This window comes from Ambystoma mexicanum, chromosome 5q (assembly GCF_040938575.1).
Source record: "Ambystoma mexicanum isolate Mex_15411 chromosome 5q, UKY_AmexF1_1, whole genome shotgun sequence".
Lineage (NCBI taxonomy): Eukaryota > Metazoa > Chordata > Amphibia > Caudata > Ambystomatidae > Ambystoma > Ambystoma mexicanum.
This window is the reverse complement of record NC_090933.1, coordinates 1,323,587,111-1,323,603,483: the sequence shown is the minus strand read 5'-3', so window position 1 is coordinate 1,323,603,483 and position 16,373 is coordinate 1,323,587,111. Positions and strand designations below refer to the sequence as shown.

At 48.3% G+C, this 16,373-nt stretch overlaps 1 protein-coding gene and 1 pseudogene across 1 annotated transcript in view; both read right to left on the bottom strand.

Annotated features, from left to right (window-relative positions):
• The window catches only part of LOC138498405 (zinc finger protein 850-like), a 203,198-nt pseudogene that overhangs the window by 8,084 nt on the left and 178,741 nt on the right, over positions 1-16,373 (bottom strand).
• Positions 1-16,373, bottom strand: part of LOC138498512 (zinc finger protein 615-like) — a 1,154,252-nt gene that overhangs the window by 1,098,858 nt on the left and 39,021 nt on the right. The window lies entirely within an intron of this gene.

Here is a 16,373-nt window from a genome sequence, read left to right as displayed (position 1 = left end):
TGAAGGGTTAAGCAAGGACAATCCGTGTAACAAGCGTAAGTCGGCAATAGGCAATCCAAGTTCCAGAGTCAGTGAAGGGTTAAGCAAAAACGATCCGTGGAGCAAGCGTAAGTCGGCAATAGGCAATCCAAAGTTCCAGAGTCAGTGAAGGGTTAAGCAAAGACAATCCGTGGAGCAAGCGTAGGTCAGAATAGAACAGGTCCTTGAACGAAGAGAGAGCGTCACGTGATCCTAGTTGAAACAGCTGTGAAGCAACGCCTTCGGTTTTTGAACTCCTTTTATCCCTGGAAGGGACGCACGTGACAGTATCACGTGAGAAGTGAACCGAAAGCATTGTAGCGTTGCTAGGCAACTAAGAGTCACGTGATCCGTGACGCGCCGGGCAGCGCCGGTCTCCGCGAAGGATGTGAGTTCCTGGAGTGAAGGAGTCTCCACTTGGTTTGCCACAGCCGTGAAGGGCGATAAACGCCAGCTCCGCCAAACATGCCATGCCGTGCCCTGTTGTGTGAAACGTGAGTGGGAAACGAAGTACATGAATCTGAGCGTGTGTGCCGGGGAGCGCGGATAGAGGTAGACGTGGAGGGGCGTGTCCTTGACTTAGTAGGAAGCGGTGTGACAGAATCCCCCCTCAAAGGCCCATGACCACGTGGGCTAGCAGGGTTGTCCCTATGAAACCGCGACACCAGAAGCGGAGCTCGGACATCCCGGGAGGGAACCCAGGAACGATCCTCGGGACCATAGCCCAGCCAGTCCACCAGATATTGAAGGCGACCCCGATGGTAACGGGAACCAAGGATAGCACTAACCTCAAAAACGTCCTGGGAAGACACAGAGACAGGGGCAGGGGCAGGCGGGACAAGGACACGAGTGGGAGCAAGGTGCGGTTTGAGGAGAGAGGTATGGAACACCGGGTGGATCCGCCAGGAAAGGGGAACAGAGAGTTTGAGAGCCACGGGATTCAAGACCTTGGTAATCCGGCGACAACCAGGGATCCGCAAATGTCTGGTCGACAGCCACACCCGGTCGCCCACCTGATACTCCAGAGCCTTCGCCCGCTTGCGGTCAGCCTTAGTCTTTATCACCGCTTGGGCTTCACGGAGATGGACCAGTTTCTGGGCATGCACACCGGCCAGATCGCACACACAGGCATTAGCAGCAGGAGTGGCAGAGGGGAAATCAGGGAGCGGCAGGGTGCGCGGATGTTGTCCATACAGAGCATAAAAGGGGGAGAAACCAGTGGTCGAATGACGGGAGTTGTTATACGCAAATTCAGCGAGGTATAACAGTTTGGACCAGGAGTCTTGGTACTGAAGGGACAGGCACCGCAAGTACTGCTCTAGAGCCTGATTCACCCTCTCGGTCTGCCTGTCGCTTTCAGGGTGATAAGCAAAAGAAAAGCGAGCATCTATACCCAGGAGTTTGGTGAGAGCGTGCCAGAAACAGGACGTGAACTGCGATCCACGGTCTGAGATGATGACCTGCGGTAAACCAAAGAGACAGAAGATAGTTCTAAAGAACAAGCGAGCCAGGGTTGGGGCAGACGGTATGCCTGTGCAGGGGATCAAGCGGGCCATTTTGGTGTACGAATCGACGATAACCCATATGGTATCGTAGCCTTGTCTGCGGGGCAGGTCGGTGATGAGATCCATAGAGATGGTGTGCCAAGGCCTGGGAGGTACCTGTAACGGTAAGAGTAGCCCTAAAGCCCGTCCCCTGCGTGGTTTGCATTGAGCACATATGGAGCACGTGTTAACATAATGTTCAATGTCTTTCCTCATGGAGGGCCACCAGCACCAACGTTGTAACAAGTCTAAAGTGCGTTGTTGCCCTGGATGGCCGTTTATAGCAGCATCATGTTACCAGGCTAGTGCCTGGTTGCGTACATCGCATGTAGGGAGGAACAATTTGCCTTGGATGAATGGTAACCACTCGTGAAGGGGAACGTCCCATTCGGTGAGTGCATGAGGATTTTGGGAAACCCATTGTTTAATGTCGGTAAGCATGGTGGGAGATGGCGTACACATAGAGATAATATGGCCTTTACCTAGTAGTGTGTCAGGGAACAGAGACAATGACTCCCCGCCAGGGGAACGGGATAAAGCATCAGCCTTGCCATGGATGCGACCTGGTCTGTGTTTGACTACAAAATCAAAGGCGGCAAAGAACAAATGCCAACGCACCTGCCTGCTGTTTGCACATTTCAGGGAGGCCAAGTCTTGTAAGTTTTTGTGGTCTGTATATACCACCGTCTGATACTTTGCCCCCATGAGATGATGTCGCCACGCTTGTAGAGCGTCCTTGATGGCCAATAACTCTTTCTCGGTTACAGTATAGTGTGATTCGGCTGCCGAGAATTTTCGTGAGTGATAGGCTACCGGATGCAAACAACCCGTGGTTGGGCAAGGCTGAGACAGTACCGCACCTAGAGCAAACGAGGAGGCATCTGCCTCCAGAATGTAGGGGAGGTTGGGATCGGGGTGTTGCAAAACAGGGGCAGAAACGAACCTGGCCTTGAGTGCCTCGAAAGCCTTCTGATGTGTAGGGGTCCAAGAGAACGGGACAAGAGGGCTGGTCAAAGCGGTCAGAGGAGAAACGATAGAAGAGAAGCCGGCGATGAATCGCCGGTAAAAATTAGCGAAGCCGAGAAAGGACTGGAGTTGTTTGATGTTAACGGGAGTTGGCCATTCAGTGACAGCACGAACCTTAGACAGGTTCATGGACAAGCCCCCAGGGGAGATGTGAAAACCCAGAAACTCCACTTCCTTTGAATGGAATAAACATTTTTCAGGTTTGGCGAACAAGGCGTTTGCCTTGAGGCGAGAGAGTACCTCTCTAACATGACCGACGTGTTCCTCCAGGGAGGATGAGTAGATCAAAATATCATCCAGATATACCACCACGAACGTATCCAGGATGTCCGAGAATACGTCGTTGATGAATCGTTGGAACGTTGCGGGAGCATTACAAAGCCCAAAGGGCATTACTGTGTATTCGAATAAACCCTGTCGGGAGCAGAACGCCGTCTTCCACTCATCCCCAAGCTGCATACGAATCAGGTTGTACGCTCCTCTTAGGTCCAGCTTGGTGAAGACAGAAGCCTTAGTCAACATGTCCAGCAGCGTGGATATGAGCGGAAGCGGGTACTTGTTTTTTACGGTGATGGAATTTAACCGTCTGTAGTCCAAACATGGACGAAGATCGCCCTCCTTCTTTGGCACAAAGAAGATCGGACTGGCAGCTGGAGAACAAGAAGGCCGTATGTGACCCAACTTCAAAGCCCGATGTATGTATTCCTTAAGGGCTTGCTCCTCTGACTGTGACAATGAATAGACCCTACCCCTGGGAATGGGAGCCTCCGGAACCAGGTCAATCGGACAATCGTATGGTCTATGTGGGGGTAGACCCTCAGCAGTGGCTTTATCAAAAACCATATGGAAATCGTGGTAGGCAACGGGTATGTTAGCTGTAACGGCCCCCACGGCGTGCGAAAGCACAGGGTCTGGCACAATGTCATCGATATGGGTGGCAGCCATGGCACCAAGGATCGTGGCAGGAGTGGACAGCGGGTCAGCTTCGATGAGACAAAACTGTTGACACACCTCGGATTCGAACGTGACTTGTCGGTTTCCCCAATTGATCAACGGGTTATGTTGCCGTAACCAGGGTATTCCCAATATGATGCCGAACTGTGGTGTATTGATAAGATCAAATGACATGGTTTCCCTATGGATGTTTTGTATCACCACTTCCATCGGGGCAGTCTGGAACCTGATTGGGCCGGAAGACAGGGAAGTACCGTCCACGGCGTGTACAGGTTCGGGGTGTTCTTTCCTGACCAGGGGCAGATTGAGACGATGGGCCAAGGGAATATCGATGAAACAACCAGTGGCCCCAGAATCAACTACAATATGAACTATGTGTGCGATCTCCCTAGTGGGCTTCAGTAGGGCATGAACTACCACTGGTCTGACAGGCCCGAAGGTGGGTTCAGAGGGGGTCATAGACAGGCTCGCCGGTGCCCCCTGTATCATGGGCGAGCCTTCGGAAAACCCGAGGTTTTGTTCTTGGGGCGTCGGGGGCATTCCCTTACAAAGTGTCCGTTTAACCCGCAATAAAAACAGGCATTATCGTTTCTCTGACGTTCTCGTTCGGATGGTGTTATCGGACTACGGATACCGCCTACTTGCATGGGTTCAGCAGGGGTGGTAAAAACGGAATGTCCAGATTGACTAGTGAACGTTGTTTCGGCCCTTCTCTCGGATCTCCTTGCGTCAACTTGTAAAGCAAGATCCACCAGATCCGAAAATACCGAGGGAAGGGCAGGAACCACTGAGAGTGCATCCTTCATGGCGTTGCATAGGCCACGATAGAATACGATTGCCTTTTTCTCCTCTGGCCAGGATGTTTCAGCAGCGAGTTGGTTATACCTAGTAATGTATTCTATCAATGATTGTTTACCTTGTGTTAGATCCAGGAGTTCGAGATCCCTTGATTGGGCCTTATAGCGTGTATCGAAGACTTTGGCCATTTCTGATACAAGAAGATCAAAATCATATAGAGCGGGATGATCGTTCTCCAGCATTGGGTTCGCCCAGGTGGCCGCCACCCCAGACAAATGGGACAGAAGAAACGCGGCCTTTGTAACAGAATCGGGAAACGCTAAGGGCCTGCACAAGAAATGTAATTTGCGTTGATTAACGAAAGTACGATACTTCCGAGGGTCCCCCTGGTAGCGTTCTGGCGCAGCAAGAGGGACAGGTGTAGGAAGCAATACAGGAGTGGGTGCAGGGGCCGTGACAGGTGCTGGTTGGGCTGGGGGAACTGTGTCCCCGAAATCGGCATCCGTGGGTAATGGGAAACGTGTGCTTTGTAGGGCGTCCAGACGGTGATGTATGGCTGTCGTGGCGGTAGCCATGTCGGTCCTGAGGGCCGCCACTGCCTGCAACAAAGCGGTCACTGGATCCCCGGCGGAGGGATTTATACTCTGGACGACCAAAAAGGCTTCACAGTCTGTTAAGAAGTTTGTTGGTCGTGTAGAGTATGAACAACCCCTCTGTCCCCAAGAAACACTCTGACAACACCAGAAATACTGTCAGCGTGATTATTAAGGCCACAGGTGGAAGTCCCCAAGCCAGGACGCGGGACAGCCAGAAGAACCCCTTGAGCGCTGTAAGGCAAGGTACAATGGTTATGTAAGTAGGAAAGCAGGACACAATCTTCCCAAATGCAAATACCAAAACACTGGAATACCTGTAAGGACTTGTGTCTTTCCCAAGGCTGAAACAGGCGTGAACCTCCAGACTGTGGCTGGACAAGGCTGTAAGGTAGAGCAGGTATCCACCTATTGTAGGACCGAGGTCCTAATGAAACACGTGATCCGTAGAGAACTCCAGGCAGTCCTAGGTCAGAAAACAGATAATTCAATGTTCCAGAGCCAATGAAGGGTTAAGCAAGGACAATCTGTGTAACAAGCGTAAGTCGGCAATAGGCAATCCAAGTTCCAGAGTCAGTGAAGGGTTAAGCAAAAACGATCCGTGGAGCAAGCGTAAGTCGGCAATAGGCAATCCAAAGTTCCAGAGTCAGTGAAGGGTTAAGCAAAGACGATCCGTGGAGCAAGCGTAGGTCAGAATAGAACAGGTCCTTGAACGAAGAGAGAGCGTCACGTGATCCTAGTTGAAACAGCTGTGAAGCAACGCCTTCGGTTTTCGAACTCCTTTTATCCCTGGAAGGGACGCACGTGACAGTATCACGTGAGAAGTGAACCGAAAGCGCTGTAGCGTTGCTAGGCAACTAAGAGTCATGTGATCCGTGACGCGCCGGGCAGCGCCGGTCTCCACGAAGGATGTGAGTTCCTGGAGTGAAGGAGTCTCCACTTGGTTTGCCACAGCCGTGAAGGGCGATAAACGCCAGCTCCGCCAAACATGCCATGCTGTGCCCTGTTGTGTGAAACGTGAGTGGGAAACGAAGTACATGAATCTGAGCGTGTGTGCCGGGGAGCGCGGATAGAGGTAGACGCGGAGGGGCGTGTCCTTGACTTAGTAGGAAGCGGTGTGACAATAGGATCGATTGAAGGATAACATGCCCGCACCTAGTAAAAACGTGAATGCTAACATGTGCCAAACCTAGAGTTGTGAACACCAGCTTGCGTGGCGCTCAGATGGAGTTGTGAATGTTAGCATGCCCACACCTGGACGGTCTCTAGACACTAGCCTGCGCCGCATCTGGGAGGGAGTGTGAATGTTGGCATGACTACACCTGGATGGAGTCCTAAGCGTTGGCCTGCGCCGCGTCTAGATGGGAATGTGAGGGCCAACAAGTGCCACACTCAGACAGAACTGTGAATGTTAGCATGGTAAAGGTCAGGTAACCCACTAACTAATATAAGCTCAAACTCTGCATACTTATCTCACTCAAAAAACTCACACAACCATCTCTCGCACAAGCCACACATACTTCACAACACTGCAACAACACATAAACCGGATCCACAGCACATGCGGACTGACTCCGATCCGAAACCCGCACCAAAGCTCAGCACCCGGTGTATACCGAGTTGAAGCTGCCAACAGGACACCACTCCTCTCACTATCCTACTCCCTTCTTCACCTTACTAACCCACCCCACCTTTATCGTTTACAGATCCGCCTGGGGACCAATTCCTTTGGTGACGGTGCGCGGTACAAATCCCTTTAACATTTAACATTTAACATTAACAAATGTAATGCACAGGTATTCCCAGATCCTTGCATTGTTTCACAAGTTGGTGAACTGCTCTCAGCTGGACTGTCAGGAATCTACAGCTGAACACTACCACAAGTTGGCAAGGTAATTCTAGCAGGAGTAGAGGCTGTGCAAAGCCCAGGCCATTTGCTTCCCTGCATCATTAATATCATATCAGCCCACTGTGATACTGTGGATGACTTTGCCTGCCAGGGCTTGGTCTATTAAACCACACCTTGCTGCTGCCTTCAGCCATGCCCATCTCTCTGTACTCTAGTGGCTGCCTATTATTGTCAATGCTTCCTTTTCCCAGGACGTCTGCCCAATGGACCATCCCACCATGGTAGGGGCAAACCTGCAGGAAGCCTGAGCAACGGGTTGGTGGGAGATCTCTGGAAAGCCTAGATATGGATTGCTCATTCGTTCTCTCCTCGGCCTCACAGGTGTTGTATTGTGCTGTTGCCTTCCACAGCCCTTCTACTCTGCATGCATGAGGAACGAGGCATACTCCTCTCCAGACCAGATGATCCATGTCCACTTGCCATTCTGACATTCCCCTGCTGGGTAGTGTTGGAAGGTTTGGGAGTCTATGTAGGCTCACATGAGATGCCATTTTGGCAAGCATATAGTCTAAGACGGTATATATGCAAAGCTATCATAGTATACAATAAGTGGCGAGCACCAACGTTACTTGAGAAACTAAAAACCAAACTGGGGTGACATCTGTGAAGAAAATCACATTAATGTTGGTCTCAAATTAATGTATTCTATGCAAATGGTTTCCATAAATTTGTTATAAGCAAATCTTTCTCCGTTGGCTAATTGTTGGCTAAGCCCAAATCGTCTTGTCATTACTTACAATCCATTACTGTTGTGTGTTTACGTTAGAAGTACGCAAGATAATTAATACACATATTTCCTATAACCTAAAAACCCACATTACATCAGTCTTTTATTAAAATCATCCATTTTAATTGATACACTCTAGAAAAAGTAAACTCAGAACAAAGCTCCAAGTACCTCGACGCCACAGGTCCACCAACAACTTGTAAAACACAAAGTCAAGACACCTGCATTTTTACTGAATGATTCAATGATCTTTCTTTAATAGAGCGGCCCGAAAGCCTTAATTAATCCATCATTCTGAGATGAGCTAGATCAACCCTAACTTTCTCAAAACCACACAAACTTAAGGCTAATCAAATAATATGTCAGCAAACCTATATTACAAAATGACATTTTATTTTACAACAAAACAATGTAAACAAAGAAAATCTCAACAATTCATATCATTCAAATACCACGGGAACCTATGTGTGCATCATCGTGCCAACTGTTTAGCGTAAACAGTTGGCACGATGAAATCTCTTGGCACGATTAAATCCGCGCCTCCCTGAAATCTCCTCTTCTCCATCCCCCGCCCTGACCTCCTTCACTACCTTCACTTCTCTCTGACTTCCCTATTCTCCCTCCTGACCACCTTTCCTACCCTCTCCGTTTCCCTCTTATGCCTCCTCCTATCCCCTTGAAACTTCATCTATATTCCCCATGTTGACTCCCTCTTCTCTTCCCTTACTCCTCTCCCCTCCCTTCACCTTTCTACTACCTAGGTAAATTGTTTCATTGGTTTGTTTCATGTTTGTAAATATGCATCTATTTCATTATTCTTTGCAATCCTGTTATAATGTAAAGCACTTTGGATTAAAGCGCTATATAAACCTAATAAATACAAACAATAGACTTCACTGCAAATCAATGGAAACATTTGAGAACACTAATGAGATTGTTATATTTTTTTCATAACATTTTACTAGGTTGTACAATTCAGCAATACATCAACAACAGCATTGTGATTGATAATCTCAACGTTCAGCAATATACATTTGTGTGGAAGATAGGTTATTAGTCGGCGTTAGGTAGAACTCCATTGTCCAATACTATATTTGATCTTGGTGGATATATCAGCAGTTATGGGCTAGGTGATTCTAATTGAACGTTATGGGCTGATCAGTAGAGGGGGCTGCTTTGTAGCCATCTGGTGAGTGGTGGCCTTCTGGTCAGAGCCGGGAATCTTGTAGCATAGTCCATGAAGTGATCCCAGATATTCATGGTTTTGGTGAAGGAATTATTTCGGATCGCGGTTACCTTTTCCGCCACCGCAATGTCCCAACATTTGGACCACCATAATGCTATCGAAGGTCCCTCCTCATGTTTCCGCAGGCGGGCCATATATCTAATCGGTTGTCTGTTGACATGCTGTGTTTCCGTCCACTTCAAGCTTAGTGTCTTATGGCTATGGCTAGTAGGGGACCTTCATCAGGACAAAAACAAGCATTGGCAAAACCATTCGTTTTGGCTTTTGTATGGACAGGGGCTCAGCATTTACCAGGCCCTTCCATAAGACTGGTACCTGGTAATAAGATGATAACAGCTGGAAAATGATGCAAGTACCTGGCCATATGAGGTCAGTGTGCGCCAAATGTCTATCCTATACACAAGCCAAAAGTCTTGGCTTTGCCAGTGCTTTTTTTAACAAAACTTCAATGCAAGGAACAGATGTGAAGAGACGTATTGCTTATAAAGCAAGTAGCTGAAGACACACTCAGTGTTGGTATCTTTATTACACCAAATGTTCCTTTACAGCTGCAATTGAGCCATTCCCAGACAAAAATAACAATGGCAGGCCCTATATACACAGCATAACGTTTGATGTTGCTGCTAGACAGAGCTATCTCAAATAGGTTTCAGAAGGGTGTGTTTTGAGTGGGGAAGGGTAGGTAGTGATTGGGAATGGCCATAGAGATTGGCCTGGCAATAGGCAGTCAATTGAGTCAGTAAAATGCCAAATACAGACAAGCTGTGTGTCCCTCACTCCTATCTGATCTCCCTCTTATCGATATTCTAAGGCAAAACATTTGGCTTCTAGCACCAGATAATACCCACAACTAAGAAGGGGTGTACAGATAACATGCAATCATCTTTTCACCCTCCTTTAGTAATAAAGGGAAATATGATGGTCGGTTTTCACAAAATGATTGTTCAATATAGGTAAAGAAAGAGGAAATTATTTTTCTTAGAGGAGAGAGCTAGTCAATAATTAAAGTGGTATCCATAATTTGCTAACGAGGTGCTACACGTTTAAGGTTTTGGTCAGTTGTACAACTATTGAATAGTCAAAGATGATAGTTGCACGAGACGCGACAGAGAGTTTGCTATAAAAGGGCAGGGTGACATTCTTGGCTTTCCAACCGCATAGGGAGAAGTGCAGAAAAGCCAACAGCTTTTGCTTTGGGTAGTACAATTCTTTTTACAGGTATTGGTATCAAATGGAAAGTTAAAGACAACAGGCGGTCAATTCAAATGGAAGGCACTCAGCATTATCATGTATTGCTATTATGTGCAAGGTGTTTGCCCAATTTGGCACAAGTTTTCCTCGCTGGTGCCTTGACACTCCTTCCCACATTTGGACGCCTCTCACTCTTAACTAGTCATGGTCGCCAGTGCTGAGAGGCGGGAAAGGGATGGCCCTGAGGGGTCAGGAATAATCAATTTTTTCTCGCGCCAACCAAAGCACTTTCACTGGCTCCCGGTTGCTGCAAGGATTAAATTCAAGACCCTCTGCATGTTCCACAAGGCTTTCTGGGGCCTGTGACCCTACTACATCCAACTCTCTGTCCTGAAATACCTAACCGCTATAGCCCTTAGGTCACTGAGCTCCAACTTTCTTTAGATCAGATGTTTCTCCAAGGAGAGAGTGAGGGGATAGAACTCTCCTCCAAAGGAGGCTTACGCTGGAATGGCCTCGTGAGCTGGATCTCCTTAAGTTCCGGAAGCTTCTCAAGATCCTCCTTTTCTTCTTCCCTACCTCTCCTACTCCCCTGCCACAGTGACTCAAGACCTTCCCTTTTCTCTTCTTCCTTCCCTCTCCCCCTGCCAATTGTACCCCTCTGCCCTGGTTCCTTCAGAGTCTTACAGGGCACTAGCCCCCCCACCCCTTTGTCCAGTCCACCCATGCACTTGTTCTCCCCTGACCCACCACGCCCTCCCTCCCTGGTCCCCCGCGCCTGCACATGACTGGATGGCAATTCCCTCCCTCTCAATTGCACTTAGCTTTGTTCCCCTTCTCTTCCCCGGCCCTGTCCTCGTCACTGGCCCAACTGCCCTGTTCCAGCACTTCGCCCTTCCTTCTGCACTTCTGGTTACTGCACTTGCATGATCTCAATGTCACATGGCCTAGTAAGATCACTTTTCGTCTCCCCTGTTTCCACCCCACCCCCCAGCCTTGTTGCACCTCGAAACACTTGTGTATAGGCGCATTACAAATAAACAATATCCAGAGCTACTGATTTGCTGCCGCTATACTTACAGTTACATGAAACTACACAGGGAGATATGGTTCCCCGACGTCACCAGGACAGCCAGGCCTGTGGCTCAGTGGACTAATGCATCCACTACAGGGGCCTTTGTTTGACCTCATGGTTACAAGTTCGAATCCTGGCAGGTTCCCTCAGCCCTTCTTCCTTCCGAGGTCGATAGGAGTACCATTAAGTTGGGTAACAAACAACTGCTATTAGCGCCAAGATGGGGGTGAAGGTGCGCTTTATAAATACACTGGTTATGTTACAGAGTTGCTAGCGGGGGTTGGGGGAAAGGAGAGTGCAAGTAACTAGTAAGTGCTGCCAGGAAATGGCTCATATGTGCAGGGGGTCAGGGGATTGCAGGGTTGCAGATACAGTCCCTTAAGTGGCTTTGTAGTCCGGAGGCAGTGCAGGGGCAACTGATCATGCAGGAGCCTGGACCCGTAATATCAGTGGGTGGCCAGATAGCCAGTAGGCACAGCAGTCGGGGACATCAGCAAGGGAGAGGAGGAGAGGAAGTGAAAAGGAAGATCTTGAGTTGCTTACAGAACCTTAGGTGGTCCTGCTCAAATTTGAGAGGCAGGGAGGCTGTTCCAGAGGGAGGCCCCAGCCGAGGACAGTGATCTATCACCAACTCTCTGCTTGGAGAAGCGTCTGACCCTCAGAGAGTTGGAGGTGGATGAGCGGAGGACTCAAGAGGGAAGATGTTTAGGAAGATAACGTTTGATGTAGTGTGGCTCCTGGCCCCAGAAAGCCATGTGGACGATGCAGAGGGTCTTGAACTTGACCCTCGCAGCAGCTACAGAGAGCCAGTAGAGAGATTTTACATATAATGTATGGCATATATTTTCCTGTACTAAACTTTGGTTGTATTGTACCACATGTGTTGGTTGAAACTTCACGTTTACGGTTTCCAATATGGTAAATTAAAATTTAAAACAAATTTATATTTCGGGTTCGCCCTGATCCCTTCTGTGTTACATATAAACTTGTCTACCTGGACGAGTCAGGGAAGTGCCAGGAGTCCCATAACATATCCCAAGAGGAAGCACATTGAATTGAAAATGATGGTTGGATACATTGAGCTGCAGATGTTGGCAGTAGCCTGGAAAAGTCTGCATCATGTTGCCATGACATCGCCCTTCTTTTGCAGAGGGATATCTTGGAGGGTAACCATCCTCAATTTCTGGGATTTTACACATTTTCTTACTGGCTGTTAGGTCCAACACTGGCCTTTTGGTTTATCTTTATTGGGTACACGGAAATCGTGAGAAAATACCCCCTACTTACCCAATGGCTGGTACTGGTTCTATTGCTCCTTTTTGTGGCAGTGCCTTGACCTCGTTACGGAGATGTGAGAAATGATTATGTGCAGGCAGCTCAAGTAATTCTCGGACTGCACTTAACATCCACTTGTAAGACAATCCCCTCCCATTCGTGGGTGAATGCTGTTAATCAGTCCTAGGAACTGCCACTTAGCGGGACCCAATCCAGGGACTGAAAGTGACCACTGCATCCACGACACCTGGACCGTCTGCAACCGAATTAAGGGATCCCAGTGAATTTAGGAAGCCTAGTGGTGGTTCTTAAATTAACTGGAATAAGGGGGACAAGCTTGCATATTAATTATACTGTGCACACACCCATAACAGGGATTAAGGGGTGGAAGGTAGTCACCCTACCTCTTCCTTGCCCTATCAGGATTGGTGTAGTTTTAGCCAAGGCCCCAGATGTTTTTTTTTAAGGATTAAGGTGACTGCTTTTAATGGAAAATATAAGCAGTAGAACATTTGCTTACATTGTAAAGAGCATGGGTCCCCCTGGACATCCTTTAGGCCCCAACAAAGGGGAGGGGGGCAACTTGTAGGTGGGGGGCCAGAAACAATATGTTTACTTAAAGCAGGGGTGGGGGGGCTAAGTATGAAAAGGTTTGAAGACCACTGCACTAGTGTGATCAGATTGGGAAAGGATGCCTAATCTCCCACACTTCACTGGAACAATATACTCATCTGTTGGCTTTAAAGACTCTTGACTAATTACAAAAAATATTCTTCAAATTAAAGGCCACTGATCTATGTACCTTAACAGGGAAAGGCTCCACGGTAGAGGGCTTAAAGGCCACTGGGTCTACGTACCTTAACAGGGAAAGGCTCCACGCTAGAGGGCTTAAAGGCCACTGGGTCTACGTACCTTAACAGGGAAAGGCTTGAGCTAGAGGGCTTAAATGCCACTAGGTCTACGTATCTTAACAGGGACAGGCTCCAAGTTAGAGGCTTAAAGGCCACTGGGTCTACGGACCTTAACAGGGAAAGGCTCCACGCTAGAGGGCTTAAAGGCCACTGGGTCAACGTACCTTAACAGGGAAAGGCTCCACGCTAGAGGGCTTAAAGGCCGCTGGGTCTACGTAACTTAACAAGGAAAGGCTCCACGCTAGAAGGCTTAAGTGTATGATTGGAGGATTTACCATGATGAATGGCTGAGCGCAGAGTCTGCCCATGTGACACATGGTTCATCGGAAAAACTCTGACACTCCACTAGGTCTTTGTCACAATGTACTGCCACTTGTATATGGTTTGACAATCACCAAGAGCGAGCATAGTGACCACTCTATCCTCAATCTAATTATTGAGGGATTGGGGAGAGGTTAGCAGACAGAAGATGGTTGGAGACTGTTATGAAAAATTTCTCTGTACTGTACCTTTCCTTACATCTTTATGGAACCCCCAAACTTTTTAGTCGTGTTACAGTGTTACTGCTTTTGGTTACTTTTTTATCACTTGTGGTTAACTTTTGTACAATTCAGCTGACACTGCAGTACAATGGGGTACACTTTTTGGTTTTGCCCTAACTAACACTCAGAGGATTTTTTAGTTACTCTAGGGGTGCTAAAAGGAATGGTGGCAGCAGTGACTATTTCCCACTTTTTGGGGACTTTTCGTTTTAGCCTTACCGCGTTTAGCTACTAACTGTGGCTAGTGTCCAAATATGGCCGTGCCACATGGTTTTTCACTTGTCCTGTGGCCATCTAGTTCTTTAGCCATCTTCCTGGTCTGTGAGGCCAGGGAAATCCTAATGTCATCCGCCGTCACGGCCATTGCTGTAATTGGCAGTTGTATCCGCATTGGACCTGGAGACACAGAGGTAGAGTATTTTAGTCCTTTCCCTGTGTTCTTGCTCCCAGTTCCAGTTACGTGACGCAGAGCCGCTGGAAGTATTTAAACTCCCCGCCTCTGGGTAGTCGCTGCGTTGCAACCCACTTTGGAAACTTCCTGTTTCCGGGTTTCCTCGCTCCGATCCTCTGCCGGATCTGCCAGAGGGCTTCCTGTTTTTCCTGTATTTCCTGTTTCCTTCCTCGGAAAGCCACTATTTCCTTCCGCTACTCCGGGAGGTACTCCGCTGTGCCTATTTTCAATTTCTCTCTCTCTTCTGATTCCGGGAATCCTTCCCATTTCTCTCTTCCTGTTGGCTCCTCCGAGCTGGCTTGCTGCACACCTATTTTTCCTCTTTCTGGAACCATTGCCATTTATTCTAACTGCCACAAGGAGCCTCCGTCTCTCCTGACTCGACGATTGGACTTCTTCTACTCAACAATCCGCCTCGCTCCATTGCTCTCTTCAGCGACTATTCTGGGATTGAAGAGTCTACACTGCTTTGCAGGGTTTTTTCCCTTTTGGGTTTTTCCCTGATTCTGGCTTGGTTCCGGAAAGGGAGTCACGAGACAGCTGTTTATCCAGCGGTCACTGTGGCTTCACTCTGTGACAAGCACATTCATCACAAGAAGGAAAGAGACTATCTTGCACGACGACGTCTACAAGAAACCATCAACTCAGACAGCTCAGGTGAGGAGAGTGTGCTTGTGGGGGAAAAGAGTTTGAATTGCACCACTCATCACAGATTGCAACGCCCCAACGCTTCAAAGATGTCCGCTGAGGATCAGGTTCAAGAACTGTGGAAGGCTTTTCAAGCAATGTCTCAAGAGCTACAAGGAGTGAAGACCGAGAATGCTCTGCTTAAACAGATGGTATCAGCTAGAGAACCTGCCCCCCCGGAATTACCACCCATGGCGCTGTCCTCTGGGAAATTCGATGGATCTCCCAAAAAGGTGAAGGAGTTTCTGGAAGCCTGCATGGTTTATTTCACTTTTAGGCCTCGTACCTTCGCTACAGATCAAGCCCGGGTGGGTTTCTTAATTTCATATATGACAGGAAATGCCCTGTCTTGGGCTACACCATTGGTGACTAGTGGAAACGCCATTTTGCAGGATTTTCCAGGGTTTCAGAATTTGCTGAAACAGACTTTTGAACGACTAGAACTGTCCTTTACCGCCTGCGAAGATTTACTGGATGTCAAACAAGGTTCTCTAGATGTATTATCTTACATCTCCTCTTTCAAAACCTTGGCAGCTGGAGCAGGGTGGCCTGAGACAGCACAATATGCCATATTCAGGAGAGGATTGAAGGAAGAAATTAAAGATGAACTGACCAGGTCTCCTCGTTCACCCACTTTTTCAGACCTACTAGCGGCTGCTCTTAACATAGAGTATCGTTTACAGGAAAGAAGGACGGAGCGTCGCAAACAAAGAAGCCCTGTTTATCCTTCAGAACCCTCTGGACACTCACTCCCTGGGCGCTCTACTGCTGCTTCTTCCGAAGAACCAATGCAGATCGGCGCCACCAGAGCACCGTTATCAGCTGCTGAAAGACGTCGCAGAAGAGAAAAAGGATTATGTGCCTACTGTGGTTCAGACCAACATCTTCTCAAGGACTGCACAGAATTACCAAACAAGAGGTCGGGAAACGAATACCCTCGGCGTCAGTAGGGACAAACGACTGGGGGTCTCCCAACATTTCTCACCGTCCCTTTGTCTCTCTTTCAGTTGCATCTTCCGAGTCTAAAGAGGACTGCAGACTCATGGTGATTCCTGTTCATCCTGACCTAGAGAACAGACAAGTTAAGACCCTAGCCCTACTGGATTGTGGAACGGCGGGTAACTTTGTTGACACCCTGTGGGCAGACAAGGTGGGTCTTCGCCGGATACCACGGAAGGAAGGTCAGAAGGTTGAAGGAGTGGATGGGACACCATTGTCTTCTGGTCCTATTACCCATACTATGGAAGAGCTTTCTTTGACGATAGACCAACACAAGGAAACATTATGTTTTGACATCATCAGAGCCGCCCATTTTCCCATTATATTGGGCATCACATGGCTCAGCAGACATAATCCATTGATAAACTGGTCTGAGAATAAGCTAAGCTTCAATTCCCCCTACTGCGCTACCAATTGTTTTCGGTTA